Genomic DNA, 18,529 nt, shown 5'->3' on the forward strand with positions numbered 1-18,529 from the left:
GCAACTCCTGCTGACCACCCTTATTATACCACTGACTTCAGTGGGTGCTAGGTCAAACTTCATTTCTTTTCAAAAATAGATCTTACTTCCCCTGTAGTCCCAAACCCTACATGTCCCACATCCTCACTTCTCTCCTTGAAATCCTGCTCACTCAGTCATTCCTCAGTTGTTGTTCTTTGTCTTGACCTTCATAGCAGACACCACATGTAAATACTAATGCTTACCAGCATCTTATTAGCATATCTTGAAGTGGTAGACCACTGTAAACCTTACTGCACCTTTTCTTCTTCCTTTCATTACCAACATGTTTTCCAATGTTGTCTAACCGAGACCAAAAGCATTTCAGAACACATTCTCAAAATAATACATGTTGTAAAATAGTGCTACTTTGTCTCAAATTTCAATCTTTCGGTAGCTGATTGTGGCTCTGGTTTTTTCTCTTCTTCGGCATTATTTTTGAGTTTGCCTATTGCTAAAGATGCAGTTTCTAACAAACATGTAAGAAATTCTCACATCCCAGGCCAGAGCCTTCACAGTTGTTTCTCCCAGGAAATTTTGTTTGTTCGTTTTCTCAGCCACAGGCCTATTGGTATACTTAATTCACTCTGACAAGCAGTGAAGCATGTTGGTAGTTTTCTTATACTGCACTTCATTTTCACTACCTTTCTGTCAATATGAGACACAATATACTGGTTCCTCTTTTTTTTCTTTTTTTTTCTTTTCCCTGATCTCTCCCAGTAAACAAACTTACTATCTCTTTAACCTCTGACAAGGAACAGTCTTTCATGGAGCAATGAATGGATCAGCTTTCCAAAAGTGGTTCAGCAGCAGTGATTCTGGGTTATGGCCTTCTTTGAACTCTTGATCCATTATATCTGATGTGCTGTCTAGCCCCTTGACTGATTTTCAAATCAGTCTGTAACTGCACGGGAACCACCTACACATTTGGCCAGACAAATCACATGAGCAGATGTGAGGTGACCCAAACAAGGTACATAAATGATGTGTTTGGGATCAGATTCAGTTGCCCACTGTGCTAAATGCCACACAGACGCTAATTGAAAAGGCAGCACACACTCCAAGAAGCTTCAGTACAGCAATTGAGGAAGGAAATCAGCACCTAGGAAGTGGGAACAACAGAAGACAAAAGAAGCATAAAGCAGTGTTTGGAAACTAAGAGAACTAAAGAATATTAAAGAAACACCTTAGAAGTTGCAAGGCTAAATAACCAAAGTCAGGAAACACAAAATATTACACTGTTTCACTCTACCCTTTCTTATGTGACTGTGTGCTGGTTTTCTCAGCAGAAATATTTTGTCATTCAGGTAAGAGGTTGTTGACCTAAGGCAAGTACTTACTATTTTGTTTCTTTGCACTGGTCACTGTGTGCTCTCAGAGTGCACTTACTGCATGTCATTCAAATATTTGCCATGAAGAAGGAATTATTCATGAACTTTGCCGTCATATTTCTCACTTCAGGATCCACAGTTTCACAACAGCTGCAGCAGCCCATTATGATAACCAAGCAATGACCTCATCTAGCCAAGTTCTTGGTAGCCCTTCTTGTAGAGCTTACAAAAAAGTCTGTCACTTTTTGATCTGATGGTAGAAATCCATCATAGATATTAAGAAGACCCCGGGATGGTTCTTGCTAACATCTGGGATAGATCCCTGGTCATGAAGCAGATGCCCTGTGAGAGCTTGCTTCAGCCTACTGGTGAGGCAGGGAAATGGTCATGACCCTGGGAACACATTCCTGCAATATGAAAGACTGCCAGTCTTCTTCTGAAGATGGCTTTGGTGGAAGAGTGGAGTTGGTGTTTTGTGTCACAGAAGACTGAGCAGTAGAAAGGCCTACAAGATGGGAAAGCTGTCTGGCATCAACTCCATGCAAGAACAATCTTCAGGAAATTTACAGCCACATCCAAAGACTGTTTCTTGAAGTAAAAGTTAGGCAGAAGCCAAGCACAACCTCTAAACTCCGTATGTTCTTTCCTTTTTTTATTGTACAGTTTCCCAAGTGCCAAGAGTTGCATCTTCCATCCCAGAACTGTCACAAGTCAGCAGTTCTGAAAATTCATCACACGTGACTCCTACAGTAGAACAGGACCTGCTGTCTGTCCCCACATCCTCTAAGAGGCTCAGTCAGGAAAGTGTTGTAGTTGTATTCTGCCATCACCAAGAGGATCTGTCTCAATCTAAAATGCCATAGTTCATTTCAAAATTTATCTGAGAAATAAGTGCCTGTTTTCATATATATGTGTGTGTGTGTGTGTGTGTGTGTGCCTGTGCTTTACTCTCCTAAGTAGATTTACACCCCCCATCTCATTCTTCTCAGGCTAGTGCCTTTGTTCCCAAGCTGTGGAATGTTCTGAGGTAGAGGGACTTTCTTGTGTCACAGCCCAAGGAAGAAGTCATGATTCAATGGGTCAAAGACTGAGAAAACAAGAGATGATGGCTTTGTAGCCCACTCAGCCTTAAAATACTCCTACAGACCTCTTGAGAGCCATAATTTTTCAATGACTTGCAGGATGGCAAGTTTGGGGAGCATCTCAAAGGGATGATAAAAGGTGCAACCTTGAATAAAGGCCACAAATTAATAAAGGCTGTCAGATTTCAAGATAGGGGAGAGATGACCTATGTTTTTCCAAATAAAAGGTCAGCTGAAATTTTTAGCATGGGAAGAACACCATGTTTTTCTCCATATTCCTTCTTAGAAGTGGCAGTTATTTTCTGCATAAATATGTGTGTATATATAAATTCACCATGCACTGTACACCCAACATAGAAAATTTCTATGGTGTTTGGCAAAGTTGAAAGTTACTCTAAGGAAGTTCATATCATGGGAAATATTGGGCAACCACAGTAACAGGCAGGGTGACCCATCCAGCCTACAATAAAACACATGGCTAGAGAGCATCATGCACTCATAGATTTTCTGTTTCACATCAGTGACCACATATTTCAGTAAGGAGCTAGTGAGAAAAAGTAAGTGTGGGAAAGGGGAATATGTAGCATATATCTGCTCCTTAGAAAATATATTGTACTGCTACCTGCAAGAATATATGATCTGTGGGCCAGCAACTTGATTTCCAAAAAAGAGAGGAGCATTTTTTCCTGAGCTTAAGCTGTGAGCTGGGACAGGATGTCAAAAGTGGGAACAAATAATGTGGAATGGTTAGGTTTACCCCTGTGGTGACCCTTATGCCTTTCTCAGCTATGACACAACAGGTGAAAGACCCCTTATAGTAAGTGGGAGGGGGGGCAGAAAACGCTTAAACTCTGGTGCTTGCAAGATGATAAGATCAAGCTGAAATCCTATATAAAAGGTATGCAGAGACACCATTAAGTAAAATGCTGGCAGTTGTGAAAGTTGCTTGCAAGGAAAACCACTGTTTGCACCATGCTAGTTCAAGGAGGCAGGGTTGGTCTGTCAGGGACATGTTACAGCTAATGGCTGCTTGCAAATCCTGCAGTCGCTTAACTGCTCACAGTTTAGAGGAAAACATATTTAGGGTTTTATTGACATACACAGAGATGGCAACTGATTCAGTTATGAGCAACAGAACAGCTCTTGCTCCAAAACTGCAGGTAAGTGTTACATTGCTTAAGTGTCTCCAGGCTGGGCTGCATCATTTCCATACAGAATTTCCCCAGATGGGAGTACCACAAGCAAATGTTGTTACAGAAATTCTTTCTGGTGTAATTTGTGGTTTGGGTGAGATTTTTGAGAACTGAAAGTGTTCTTCCTCAACATTTGAAAGGTGAGGTTTATTTATTTCACCAAAGCTATGTAGTAGCTTTAAAACAGCTTGTCTGAACTTTTAAGTCCTTGTGAATTCTGAAAAAAAAAAAAAAAAAAAAGACTCTTCTACACATAGACAATTTGGCTTCTGCTCTTGGAGATGTGCTGTGTATGCACACACAACAGTCCTTGAATAAGTAAAATCTGTAGTGTTACATTTACTCTGATTAATGAAGAGAAAAGCATTAGATCTCCTGAGTCCTTAAATGCTGTTCTGTAATTATGCTACAACTGATCTGTATTGTTTCAGCTGATTATTTATCTTATTTCCTCATGATTGTCTGAAGTTGCTTCTTTAAAAATTAGGTCTTGCTATTAACAACTATTACTAATTACCATGATAGAAGACCTGTGTCTGCAGCAGGAAATGGTGCACTTACAAGTTCTGTTTTATCCACCTCTGGTTTAAATTCTTTGTTGCTGCTATTTCTCTGCAAGCTCCAGGGATGATCTGAAAGGTAGTGCACTTATTAATAATACTTCAGACCTTGTTTTGTGCAATGTTGAGGTTTACAGATAGATGAATAAAAGCAAACCATTTAAAATGAAAATGTCAGAAACAGGAAGAAAGTTGTACTAGACCCAAATGTTTGAACTAAAAACTCAAGGCTTCCTTAAGGGAAATGAATGAGTATTGCAGGGAACTGAATCTGATTAGGATGAAAAAATCATTGCTAAATTCTAAAGTATGTATCTACTGAGAAGGGCATAAGAGTGATTTCAAGGTGTGTACCTCCTCACTACACTTTTGAAAAAACTACCTCAAGCATCTGACAGAACAGGGAGATCTAGTATCATAGGCTTTGTTACAAATACTAACGGCATACCAAAGCTGCTGTAAAAAAAGGTAGCGGGAGATTTAGAAGTACCTCAGGTCCCAGCAGTGAATCCAGAAGCTGGCATTAGGTACCACAACTTCCTCTCCAAGGGCACAGAGGAGAAGGCACAAGCACAGAGAGACATCCCTTCCTGAAGTGGAACCTGCATCCTGGGAGCGGACTGCTGTGCAGTCATGTCTTCCATTGGGGAGCAACTGGATTACACCATATACTCTTTCTGCCTGTGTGTGAGGGTTTCCTTTAGGAAAAAAAATAGTTATTTTTGTACAGCCTAGTCTCTCAAACTGTTTGGATCCTTAATTCCTGTCTTTGTTGCCTTGATTCTCTTTGTGTTAATGTTTGGGGTCTGGCAGCAGCCGAATAAAATGTTTCTGGGATTAGGCAATTGCTGGACAGAGCTTCTTTGGGGGATAGATACACTGGCTCCGCTAGAGTTAAGCCTGAGATACCTTTACTGATATGTAGATAGGCCTAGCATGAGGGGCAGAAGGGATTTTAAAATTACACCACTGGAAATACAACAGGAGAGAGAAGAAGTAGTGTTCTCTTACCTATAAAGTGCTACTGCAAAGAGAAGAAAGAAGGATGCAGAACTAGTGAATGATTAGGAGCACAGAAAAGTTTAATGTAGGTATTTTAAGTGAAGCAGATAAATGCAAGAGGAATTAGATGTGTTATACAAAGCATCAAAAATAAAACCCATGAACAAAACAGCTCTTTCAAGGAAATAAATTATGTTTAGCAGAAACTACCTCCTTGTTGAAATGTCTGTCCCATTAAGTCGTCAGTCTGTGTGGTAAAGCCAAAACACTTGAATGTTAACAGACTAACAGACTAAACAAAACTATCTGTGACAAAATAAAGGATAACTAGGCCACCACAACTTTAATGCAAGAGACAAATTCAAAGTTGCAAAGGTATTTGAAACACAGCAGAAAGCATGTTTTCTTAATCCAAGTATCTAATAAGCACTGAAAGAATGAAGCATACAATTGGAAACACATGCCCAAACGATGTGTGACTGCAAGGGGAAGCATGGTGTAAAGACCGGCTGTGTTTCCAATACCCCTGGAGAGAATTGACACCATGCAAAGGTGTTGGCACCAGTCTCTGATAGGAAAATGCAGCTGGAGGATGAAGCTCTGTTAATGAAACAAAGGTTTTACTAAGTCTCTTAATTGAATCTGCTCTGGTATATTCTATAGCAGGTTGGCTTCTAACACTGCACAGAAATGGATAAAAAGTGAATTCCAAATAGACAGTGGAACTGAATGCAACATTATCACAGCAAACGCTGTGCCCAAAGTTAAAATTCAAAGCTCTGCACATTTCAAATAGCAAGATCAAAATTAGTCCATTTGGCAAAGCTGTTCTGGCCTGCCTGCTAACAGATAGAAGTGTTTGAAATTGTGGAATAGAAAGTCCCAAGTGTGCTTGATTGAAGAGCAGTCTGCAAACACAGATGATCAAATTGAGTAGATAACCTATCTATGGAATTGAATTCTAGACTTCCTTTCAAAGAATGCCATGGGACATGGAAGAATACAGGGTGCAATAAAAGCGTGTAGCAAATCTCGTAAGTCTGAGGCAATTTCAAAGAGGGTGGGGAAAAAAAATCAGCATATCAAAGTCAAAATTAATAGTTGCTCCCAGGCAAAGCCATAGAAAAAGTAATGTAAGATGCAATCAACAGAGAATGACAAGACAGCAAGACAATTAATTGTCACAGAAAGTATGTTTGTCTGTTTTATTAAGGAGGAATCTTCTTAATAGGGTTTGCCTTTTTTTTTCTTTTTATAATATATTTTGCTGGCAAAGATGTCTGCGTTTTTCTAGCAGACTCTGAATGCCTTTTGATTTAATCCAGATTCTGATATAAAAAGTAAACTATTTGAGTGTAACACTCATTTAATAAGTTGAAAGCCAGATAACTAATAGATCAACAGAAGAGATAGTCCTCACCTAAGGGAGAACTATCACAGATCCTCCAGCAGTTCTCCTATGAGTCACCACTGCTCATTAATTTTATCAATGTTTTCAGGGGAGGAATTGCTGGAAAAGAATGTGGGTTTCTTTGGACATAAATATATTTCAAGGACTTTTCACTTTAACTAAATTACCTAGATCACATGGTAAATGATCCCATGTTTGCTTCCACATGTGACTTTATCACAGGATGTGGATCTGGAGTAGCATGTGGTTGAAACAGCTGAAATCTCTGAAAGATTGAGAATAACTGAACATGAATTCCCAAGGAGATGTGGTAGCTCATAGTGGTAATTCAAATGAAGGTAACAAGCAGTGAGGTTTTTTAACCATATGTAGCATAAATCCATCATTAGAATTCAATCTTCACTTTGAAAACATTGCAGACTTATTGGGAAAATATTCAGAAAAGTGCTGGAATAACTATCCAGATTCAAAGATACAACTTAAGATTTATTTTAGCACATCCATGTACCTTCACTTCTAATTTGTCACCACTGAATGTTACATTGAAGATCTCCATGGTGGCATAAAATCACATGAGATTACTGAAATCTTTAGGGAACGTAAAGTTGCCAGAAAAGGACTGACATGAAATATCGTGATATCAACAAATCCCTAAGCTATTGACTAAGGGCTATGAGATGTAGCTATCCTTTGCTAAATCAAATGCTTAATGTCATAGGCTTTCCAAAGCATGGTATCAAACTGGATGTAGAGGTAAAAATGCCACAATTGGTTATCTGTCAAGTTGCAAACAACCAAAAAGACATTGAAGTGACCAAGATGATCATGTTAAAAAATGAGAATCAATGCACTACATAAGCAGAAATTTTGTGAAATCATCCTGTGAGTATCATCCTCTGTTACTCACTGCAACTGGTGATAGAGGGTTAAAGAAAGACACTGGGGATTTGAGAAGAAAGAAAGAGGCATGGCTAGGTGAATATCCATACCAACCTTTTAGAGACTCTTCCACACTTAAAAGTTACAAAGGTTGTTCTCAGGACTTACCTTCTGGTCTGAAGCTGAACTTTTGCTTCAGCGGAAGAATGGAACATGTAGTAATAGGAGAGAAGTTGCATGAATAGTGTGTCTTGTTCATGGGTGAGGGAGTGTCTGGGAATTAGCTAGAACAGCAAAGGGGTTATAGTACAGTGACTCCAGGGTAGACAGCTGCAAGATACAATCATGTTTCCAGTTGCAAATATGATACAAAAAACAACAAAGTTTAAATCAATGTAACAAAGAATATGAAGAAAATTAATTCATTGGATTCTTTTACAAAAGTGGCAAGGTGTGTGGATAGCACAGTCAGGGAACAGGAAAGTCTTATTGGTGAGAGGATAGTCATCAGCACATGGAAATAGTCATGTGAACAGTGAAAGGAAGGAGGGAATACCAACTTGGTAATTCTAACTCACAACCAACTGGTCTCAAAAGCATATGGATTGATGTACTAACTAACAAAGACAGGGATGCTGACAGGTGTGTGTCAAAAACTGCCAAATCAAACCCAAGAATGGGATGCATTACCTCTTAAACATTTGTCTGCAATATCTAGGCATAAAAATAGTAGCATCTGGACAAACTTAGTTCAGCATGTGTGCTGTTTTATCTCTTGCAGCTAGCAATAAACCACAGCTGATAATTTCTAAAAATCATGGGTAAGTCCACATCTTGAAAGGCATGATGTCCAGCATGGAAAAAAAATTATTTTTTGGATCTTGCTATGGTGTATCAATTTTTAGACTGGAAACTGGTGGGCGGCTGGAGGCCGGAAATACATTGCATATGAGAAATATCTACATGGAGGGCAAGTTTCTGACTCCAAACAGTCCTCAGAGAGAGTGAAATGAAGGCAAATATCTGAAGTAAAAAATTGCCATACAACATGCAGAGGGAACTGTATTACATAGCAGTTAGCCTACATTACATGTTATAAAACACAGGAAGGTGACAAGGGAATCTACAGACAACAGGAAAAATACAGGAGTAATATGCAGTAAAAGGGGTAAAAAGCAGTGAAAATTCTGAAGTATAGCAAAACCAAAAGAAATCCTCTCAACAGTGTGAATCTAATATTAGCTGGAAGTGCAAAATCAGTGTTTTAATCTTCACTTGAAAATCAGGGTGATGTAATCATAACAAATTAGGAAGATAAAGCACTTTTTAGAAGATTATTAACCAAAGAAGATATTAAGCAATATCTACTGGGTTAGAGAAATAATCAGTGAATTTGCAAATTCTTTTAAAAATAAGAGAAAATAACAGTGAAACTGACAAAATATTAATTTAATAACTTGCATTCCTCTCCCAAATATGTCAATCAACATAGTTTTTATGAAAAATAGATCTTGGCATTGCACATCTGATTTATTTTAATGCGATTATGGGGTTACTTTATAAATGTCCCAACCTAAGCTTTTGTAAGGGATTTACCCCTAGACATTCTAATCTTAATGTATTATAGGTTATCCCTACAGTATTCTCAATAGGTAGGTGCCAGAAGCTATTTAAAGCAAGTTAAAAATGGACTAATTTGAAGAGCACAAAAGAGTGTCAATAGTATAGACGTCACCATGAAATGGGATTGTAGCTAACAAGATTCTGCACAGACTGGGATGTTCAGCACTACTGGCTGCTGTAATCAGGTGGTCAGAAATATGTACATACCTAATGTTAATCAAATTTGTGTCAAAGATGCACTTGCCATATTGTGTATGTGGCACCTGCATAGCTACTACCATGTCTGTGGAAGACTGTTCATAGAGCAGAACTATCAGATGGCTTTTATTTTATTATTCAATTATTATTATTTTATTTTCCTCTAGTAAATCTGTTTTTTCTAGGTATCAGGTCAGTCCTGCAGCTAAGGTGCATGAATGTCACAGAGAAATTTGAGCTGACAAAAAAAACTATTCTAAATATTGCAAAGTACAAAATAAGACTTTTAGGAACCCAGTCCTTACATATCGAGGAACATGTGCTAGAAGACAGAGGTGGAAAAAAGTAATGTTATAGTGAAGAAATGTGTGAACATGCAGACCTGTGGCAGTGCTGCAGAGCTGCATTTGGGCTACTGCAGTTCTTGGTTGCCTGGACAAGAAATATTAAACAGAAATAAAAAGACAGGCTGCTGAGGGAACAAATGCAAAATAGCCCAATACTGCGTAGGTAGTTATGGCTTTCATGCTTTGAGAAAGGAGGCTGTAAAATTGGTGACAGTGTAAGAGAAAGCCTCACTCAGAGCTCAATAACTGAAGAAAGTGCCTCACACAGACAGGTCACACAAATTTCGTTTGCTTAAGCTGTCAGAGTGAAGATAGAGAGGTACTTTACTACAATATGTAAACTTCTTGAATAGAAAATGCTGGATAATAAAAGTTCAGCAACTTAGCTGAGAAGAACAGAAGGATAAATTACTGAACAATTTTTCTTAGAAATAAAGAAACACGGAGGCTTTTTTATTTTTCAGGTCTATTCTGTTTGTTTTAACCAATGAATCACGGCTAGCATATACTACCAAGGTTCTCCATAAGCTGGTAAGTCAGGTCACATTAAGCACCTCCTTTGAAAGTCAAATGTATCATATTGCACTCAGTAAAAATTAACTGGAAGAAATCTAATGGTCTGTGATGTACAGATCAAGCCTGAGGTTCCTCTAGATAAAACCTTTCAATTTATAAAGCAAAAGTTTAACAAGTCTAGGGAATAACTATTTGTACACTTACAATATGATGATGGAAGAGCAACACTCTAATAATATCTACTGTTGTGCCAGGTTACAGGAGACATCAAGTACCATCCCTTGCTGAAGGGGTGGTTATGACAAACTGAAAAAACATGCACACAGCTGCTCAAATTTACAACCACTTTTTCAAGGAAAGGCTGTTGTGAGAATTATGCTCCTGCATAAAAAAGTGATGGGGGCTATCAGGGTAGATGATTTTGCCCTTGGTGGAGTTATATACCCGTGATACGTTGTTGCCATAGCACCACGAAGCCATGCATTCCAGTGTAGAAATGTCACTCTAACTGCGTACCGGGGCTTTGAGAAGTTTAAAGTCAGACCTTGGAATATCTTTCTTTTGGCTAAAGAGGCTGTCACTGAAGACAGAGTAAATACAAAAATTGGTCTCGGCTGTAGGAATTGCTTAAGATTCTGAACACACTAAAACTTCGTGATACGGCTGATCATCACTTCCTCCAAACCTCTGGTGACTGCCCCTTTGTGGTGTTAAGTGCAATTTGGGTTTGGCTGGGGAATGTTGATTTGGGGAATACCCTCTGGGACCATGCCAGGGGAATCAGCACTGGGAGCCAGCAAAGAGAGTGCCAGCATCTCTGATTCCTGGATTTGGATCTGGAGAACCCACATCAAACTCCCACTAGTGAACATGGCTGTCTTTCTTTCTGTGGAGCAGCATCAGAAAATGGAGATCATGATGTTCTTTATCCTGTCTTGTGCTATTATTTTACAAATGCTCGCACACGGCCCTTGAGATACAATTGGCCAGCTGGAATATAATACAAAAAGTCAGTAGATGGATCAGACACATGGATTACAACTGACCTAATGACATCAAAAGAAAGGAATCGTAATTAGTGATGCTACAGCTTTTTTTTTTTTCTAGGAGGACCTGGTGTAATGATCTGAAGTTAGATTAGATTAAATGGGGACTAAAGAGATGCATGAATAGCTGTCTCCTTACCATCAACACACAATTCACTTGCTCAATGCTTCAGTACAGCTCTTCTGTAAAAACCTGCCTTCGTGACCCAAATGACACTCAGGCTTTCAGGTGGGAAGCTGTGGCTGCCGAAGAAGAGGGAGAGGGGTATAGGGTCGTGCAGCCTCTATTTTGTTGTACCTCGAGAGCCAGAGTTAATGGGCTGAAATTCACTGCTTGGGGCTGAAAATGTCTCAGATACTCAAGCTTGTCCACTTGCCCAAATCCACATCTCCGCTGAAACAGGAGCAAGTTTAGAACGTCTTTTGGAGCCAAACCAACACTGATCAACAGGCTGCCTCCAGAACAGATCCCACTCCACATTTCACCTGGCTGAAAGGGGAGCATAAACATTGGCAAAGTTAGGGGTTTCCCCCTCTTTTTTTTTCCTTTCTTCTCTTTCCTGTATGATTTTCTGCTTCATTTGTAGTTTCAAGAGGAGGCAAGACTGTGCTACTATATAGCTACTATATGGTAAATCAGACCTTTTGAGTTTGGATTAAATTTTACTTCAGGTCATTTATGGAAAGTGATTTTGGAACCTATGACTCAGTCTCTCCACATTAGAGAAAACTTCCCTCCCTGAAGTACACAAGCTTAAGTAAACGTTAGAATAATTGCAGGATAATTCCCAGGAGTGATTTGTATTAATTGTGTGGGTTTAGTAACAGTAGTTGCTTTATTTGTTTTGAAACTCATCTTTCATCCTGCACTGCAACAGCAGTAAGCAAACTTCCCCTAAGTAGGCAAAAATGCATTTTGAGACAAGTTAGGACCTTTGGAATCTGGTCCCAGGCAGGCAAGATAGAGAGAGCTAAATGTTTCTTTAATACAAATTTAGCAAGGTGAAATCAAGCTATTGAGAAAACTGTCTGACCAGACTGTTAGGGTATTTTCCCTTAAATAAGAAATAGAGACTACCCATCCCGTTGCAAATAAAGGTCTCTCTAAAGTCGAAAGGGAGTGGGGAAGTGGGATTTTCAGGCTGTGACTTTTGGTGGCAGTGCATGACCCGCATACACACAGCTTCTGGGGACTGCACATAAAAGATGCCTCTAATGTAACCCTGTATTGCTGCTTGGGAAGAATGTAGTGAAATGACAATATTTTAACACTGAAAACACAACTGCAGAAGAGCAAATAAAATAGTTCAGCTTACAAATATCGATCAGAGATGCTTTCTTGTAAAAATTCTGGTGGCTTAGTTTTGAAGTGTACCCGGGTATTAGGGATTGATGGCTCCCGAAACAGCCTCGAACTGCTTGCCTTCCCCGGAGACGCCTCTGCTAAGAGCGAGTTTGAGAAGTCAGCATCCTTTCTGTTCTGCCAAATTGATTTCCTTATTAATCAAAAAATCTCATCTTCCTCTGGCTTCAGGTGATTTTTTTTTTTTCTTAAAACATTTTATGACTACCCGAAGAAAAAGAAAAAATGAAAAGAGAAAAACAAGGAAAAAGGAGAATAAAATAGAAGAAAACCAGATTTACTTCAAGGTGAGCTTCCAATGACTTCTTGCTCCTTTTGACAGTTCTTGTCAACTACGAACTTTCCCCCCTGTCTTTCTCCCTCTCCCTCTTCGAGCACCTTCTGATCTCAGAAATGTATTTTATACATTTGATGAATGAAGTGATCAATTTCTTTTTCGACCGAGCGTTTTTGGTTTAGAATAAATTGGCGGAGCGTTTTCCTCCCTCCCTGTTAGTGTTTGCTTTGTTTCCTCCTCCTCCTCCCCCAAGGTAAATCTAGACCGCTGTAATGGCATCTTTATATACAATTGGTGTCACTCAAATAAGACGTTTTATCAAGCGTCTTTAAAACTTCAGTCAGCCTCATTTAACCTCTAAAATTACGCTTAACAGGCGACCTTCATTAGCCAAATTGGAAGGAACGTGCGGTATGTGTTAAGCAGCGTCGTTTCCACGCTGGTGACCCCCCTCCGCAGCGGGCGGGGAGGGGGGCGTTGATCGCCGGGGCCGGGATAAATGTGGGAGCAGCTACACCCCACATCGCTCCCTGTCTGGGCACACCGGGGTCCTCGGGCACGGAGCCCCGCGGGGCGGTCTGCAAGCAGCTGGCCTCGGGTTTGCTTGGTCGTTTCCCTGCTCCTCCTCGGAGGGAGAGGGTTGCAGGATTCCTACTGCCCGGCCGCATTATTTATCTGCTACCTTGCGAGCGGGCGGGGCAGGGCTTGCCGAGAGAGCTCTCGCCGCCTCAGCTCCCGGGTTGCCTGTCCCAGAGGACACCAATTAAAGGCACTAATTGGACAGCGATACATCAAAGTCTGTCGCTGAGACCGGCTCCTTGGAGCTCTGGGGGTCCTGTAGGCAGGCTTTTGTTTTAGGCACCGGCGTTGCTCCAGGTTCCCGTGCCGGGCTGCGCACCCACACGACTCCTCTGGCCCCCTCCGCTGCCCAAAACCCTCGCGTTTCCGCATTCCAGTGCCCGTGGGCGAGTGCGCCCCACGCTGCTCTTTGCCTGCGGAAAAACTACATTGGTTCGGGGCTCCAGCTTCACTGGGAGGACGTCTCACCTCGTGTTGACCCACCCGTGCTGACCCTCGCACACTCCCACCCATGAAACCCACCCGTCTCTGCGATCAAACTGTGGTGGCTCCCAGGGGCTCTTCGGTGAGCCCTTCGTCCCCGGGAGTGACACGGGGCCGGCGGATCCGCGCTGTCCAGGAGTCCTCGGAGCTCCCACCTTCAGGGTCCCTTGAACAGAGGACGTGGGGCTGAATTCCACCCCTAACATGCCCCAGGTTTTCCCTTCAAACTGCATTCCCTGTGCATTGGGGTAAGCCTCTTTGGGGCAGCAGGTGTTTTTCCGAGCCCGGGATCGCCCCTGGAGTCTGGGCAGGAGCCTGCAGCGGCCGTCCCAGACAGAGCTTCAGTGCCAGGGGGATGAGGGCTCCAGGTACATGGGAGGTGTTCGGAGAAAGGGTGAGAAGCGGAAAGAGGCAATTAGACACCGGGACCGTGACAAACAAGTCTGGTCTCTTCCCTGCTTTACACCTCTTTTTCAAGAAATTAAACAATTCTCCCCTTTACCAAAATGGTCTGTTTCAACTTTCGTAGAGGCTTTATTAACCCTGAGTTATTCTGGACCTCGGGTTTTCCCCGGTGGGGCTGGTCCAAGCCCGAAAGAAGAGCCGGCGTTTCCAGGAGAGGTGCAGTGATTCTCTGCCGGCTTCATCCCGAGCCAGGCGAGCACCGCGCCAGGGGGAAGCCGGTTGTGTGTAAGTCTGGGCTGGGGGATTCACAGGGCTCGACCTAAAACAGGGCTGCTGGTACATATATATTTATATATCTCGAATAGGAGCAAGTCAGAGGCAGAAAATGACAGTTCTCCCCGCAGGAGACCTCGGCATCCCCGGGCTGAGCAGCGGCGCGGTTTGCTTATTCTTGCGTGATTAAAAACTGCTTTTTAACATCTCCTTTCTGCGGCCATCGCCCTCAGAAGACTAGACTGGGTGGCCCACGAAGGGGCGCGGGTGGTTGCTCTGAAGAGCATAAGAGCCGATACGGCAGGGATGGAGTTTGGTGATGGTCCTCTTTACCCCCCACCTGCAGCTCCGTTCCCTTCCTCAGCCCGGGAGGATGTGCCGGGAGAGCGAGGAAGTGTTTGATCATTTACTGCCCACGGAGGCATTTGTTTTTCATTTTGCAAACGCTTCTCTTTAAGTAATTGTTCCTGTTAAGAGCGTATACCTTTCACTGGGCTTTGCCACGCTATAAATAATCTCGATGAAGATGCAAGGATATGACTTTCACAAGATTGGACAATTGATTAAATCTGTGACCTGCAATTGCGAATAATCTTGGAAAGCTATTTAAACAGATGAAGACCTAAATTGTCTTGCTTGTATCTGAATTAATTTCTCATTCATCATCATTATGGAGTGATTGGTTCTATTCAGGCTTTGCAGCCTGCTGGAACGAAACTGGATTTAAATGAGACTGTAACACAATTTAAATGCTCCCCAGATTTAACGAGGCCAATCGAGCAGCTGCAATAAACACAAATATTTTTCTAAACAGCCTTGTTTTAAATAATTACTTAATACTTTCATGTGATGTTCTTAAGTGGCAATTTCTGTCTCTGAAGTCCCAGGCACTTCTTTGCAGAGAGGGCAGCAGGGAAAATCACTTTATGTGTTTGCTTTGCGTGTATATGTGCATGCAATACACCGACGGAGATTCTTTAAAATGAGGTTTGTAAATATTAGTGTAAACCTGCACTACATTCTTGGTCGTAGATACACTCAGGTTTTTTTTCAAAAAAGGAAGGGGAGGAAAGCAAACGGTGGACTGGAGGCCAGAGGTTGTGATCTATTTGTTTTCTTGTTAGAAGATCCTGAACTAGCTATCTCTTCTTCCTCCTACTTGAGAGAGAGAAGAAAAACTTTCTAAAACAGGGACCAGTTCCAGCGAGGATCTACCCTGATCTACTGTAACCACATCCCTTCCGTAGTACCAGCTCTCCAGGGTCAGGACGGGACCCTCCCGCCTTACAAAAGGAAAAGCAAGAAGATCTGAATGGAACAGGCAACATGTAAGGGGCTCCGGGTAGAAGGATGAAGCAAAAAGCGTGTGGGACTGCTTTCCTCTCCCCCTTTACATCCACCCAGGAACCTGATGCGCCTAAATGAAGCCATTTGTGTTAACGAGACTTCAGCTCATCCTGACGTGGGCTTTACCCCAGGGTGACACTATTGTAAGAGGCAGGACAGCGGGCCTTGGGGTGACATATGGTGGAGGGTGTTTTCAGAGGCTAAACTCAGTAGTAAAATAAGGTAGCCAGGCGAGCAGCAGAATAATAGAAAACAAAAGGGTCTTTCAGATAGACAAGCCAAAAAGCTAAAGGAGCCGCATGCTTTTCTGCAGGTGCCGGCAAATGACCGAACAACCCAGCAGAAAACGTGAAATATGGAGAGACGATTTGTCAATGATTTAGGTGCAGAAGTAAAACATAGTGCTGGGAAAGCAGATCCGATCCAGTTTAATCATACAACCTTAATAAAAACATATAGTCTGAGACGGGAAAGTAAGCATCAGTCTCGTTGCTATTTCACTTAATGGTACAGGAGGTGACAGATAAAACACAACAAAGATGGACTGAGTGATTTGATAGTAAAGGAACAATTTAATGCGCGAGTTACAGCGCTGCTCCCCGGGATCGTTTAGGCTTAACCCGTTCTCTAGAGCTCATCTTCCTCCTCTTCTGGTCCTTTTTTTATTAGTAGTATTATTATTCAGTTGTTTAAAATGAGCATTATCCCAAACATATGCAGTGCAATCAGCTCGGTCACACTTACAAGAACACGCTTTAATAAGGCAATCAATCAAACGCTAACAAGGGGGGGTGGGAGGGACGGCCTTTAGGAACTGAATTTGGCTGGCTAGGGAGCGAACCCGATGTGGCACATGGGGTACCCGAAGACAACTCCGCTCCCGCTGGTGACAAGGGTCCAGGTGCCCACCGCCGGCTCCCCCGGGATCTCACCCTAATTCCTTGAAGGGTCTCATCCCCGACCAGGGCGGCGCCGTGGAAACCTGCCTGCCTGGTGGCAGTGCCTCGGGGCTAAAAGCAGAACCTGCTGCCGGCTGGGTGCCCTGTGTCTGCCCTCGCCGCCGCCGATGCCCCACGCGTGCCCGGAGCCGACACCCCGCGCAGGGCCGCGGACACCACCACCGGCGGCGAAGGCGTTAAGGGCATCGGCCCCATGGAGCAAATGGAAAATTTCATTATGAAGTAATGAGTAATTCCTCCCACTGAGATGTATTGTTATATCTTCCACTTCAATTTAGGAGCACAGCGGCTCAATTACCTAGAAAATACAGTCAATTAAAGGCTGCTGATTGGACACGAGGACGGATCATCGATCTTGTACTTTCCAATATCGCTCCAGACACCTCATTTTCCCTCCCCTATTAACTGAAAATACTCTTGGCATTACTGCGACCCGCAGCCTATTTACCTGTCGCAGGCAATCTCTGCCCTGTGACCGAACCGCAGAGAAATTCACAGCCTCCCTTTGCCGCACCATCCTTCAAGAGTGGGCGATCGGGGTGGCGGCACTGGAGCCGCGGGGAGAGCGGGGACCGTGCCGGCTGCGGGCGCTCCCTGTCCCTGCCTCCCCGCTCCCCGTTCGTTAAGTGGGGATATCCCAGTCACGGGTGGTAATCAGAGGCTTAAATGTTCTTTTTTCCTCTCACACTTCTAGGTGTATAAAATATATGTATTTGAAAATATATATGTATATATATATTTATTGTCCTGCGCGTCAGCCGATGGCATTTTCTGAACTGGTCATTTTGCAAGAGCAAACTGGTGCCGCGATCGCAGCAGCAGCCTCGGCCGGATCTTGGCCTGTGTTCTCGGCCCAGCAGGTGACTGTGCCTGGCTGAGGAACGAAGGGTCGTGAGCTATCTAGGACACCCCATTTTTGGCGGATAGCGCTCATCTGCTGTGCCACCCCTCCCCGACCTCTTCAGCGCTCCCTTCTCCCGGAGTCGCTGGGGGGATTGTATCAAGCACTGGCTCGGCAGCTCCTATTTTATAGGACTGGTTCCTCTGTCTGATAAAAGGCAAAGTAAAGGAGGGGGAAAGGCTTGCAAAGCTCGGATGTTGTTCGGCTCTGCCCTTGGACGCTGTTTACAATTGTTATTTCCGGGGGGTGGGGGGACGGGAAAGGAGAATCTACTTGTGAGTGTCCAAAAAGGGCCATCGCTTCCCATGTCCATGAGGAGATCTCATTTATAAAGGGTGGAACAACCTGCTCTTAATGATTTAAAGACGGTGGCTTTGGATCAGGTTTTTAAAAGCTGTAATAAACAATTTTTTTTTTTTTAAATATATCCTGGCACGCCCGTGTCTCTTCCCTGCTTTCCATCCGCTGTAGGGAAACGCTGCTATTCACTCCCTCTCCTAAGGACAAAAAGTCTCCGGTGTGACAATAAACCAGAGGCTTCTCAGCAATTTAGTACAAAGTAGATACAGAGGTGTCAACACGTCTTTGTTCTGTCCAGCATTTATTTTCCTGCTTGTTGAACTGTAACTATTAGAAACTGCGCGGTGAAATTCGTCTTAAGCAACACTTTAACCTTTTTTTTTTTTTTTCTTTTAACAAGCACGATAAAAATATGGGTGAGAGGTTGTTAAAACGC

This window comes from Corvus kubaryi, unplaced genomic scaffold (genome assembly GCF_017639235.1).
Source record: "Corvus kubaryi isolate FWS band 111438036 unplaced genomic scaffold, C.kubaryi_AGA036_p1.0 37398, whole genome shotgun sequence".
NCBI lineage: Eukaryota > Metazoa > Chordata > Aves > Passeriformes > Corvidae > Corvus > Corvus kubaryi.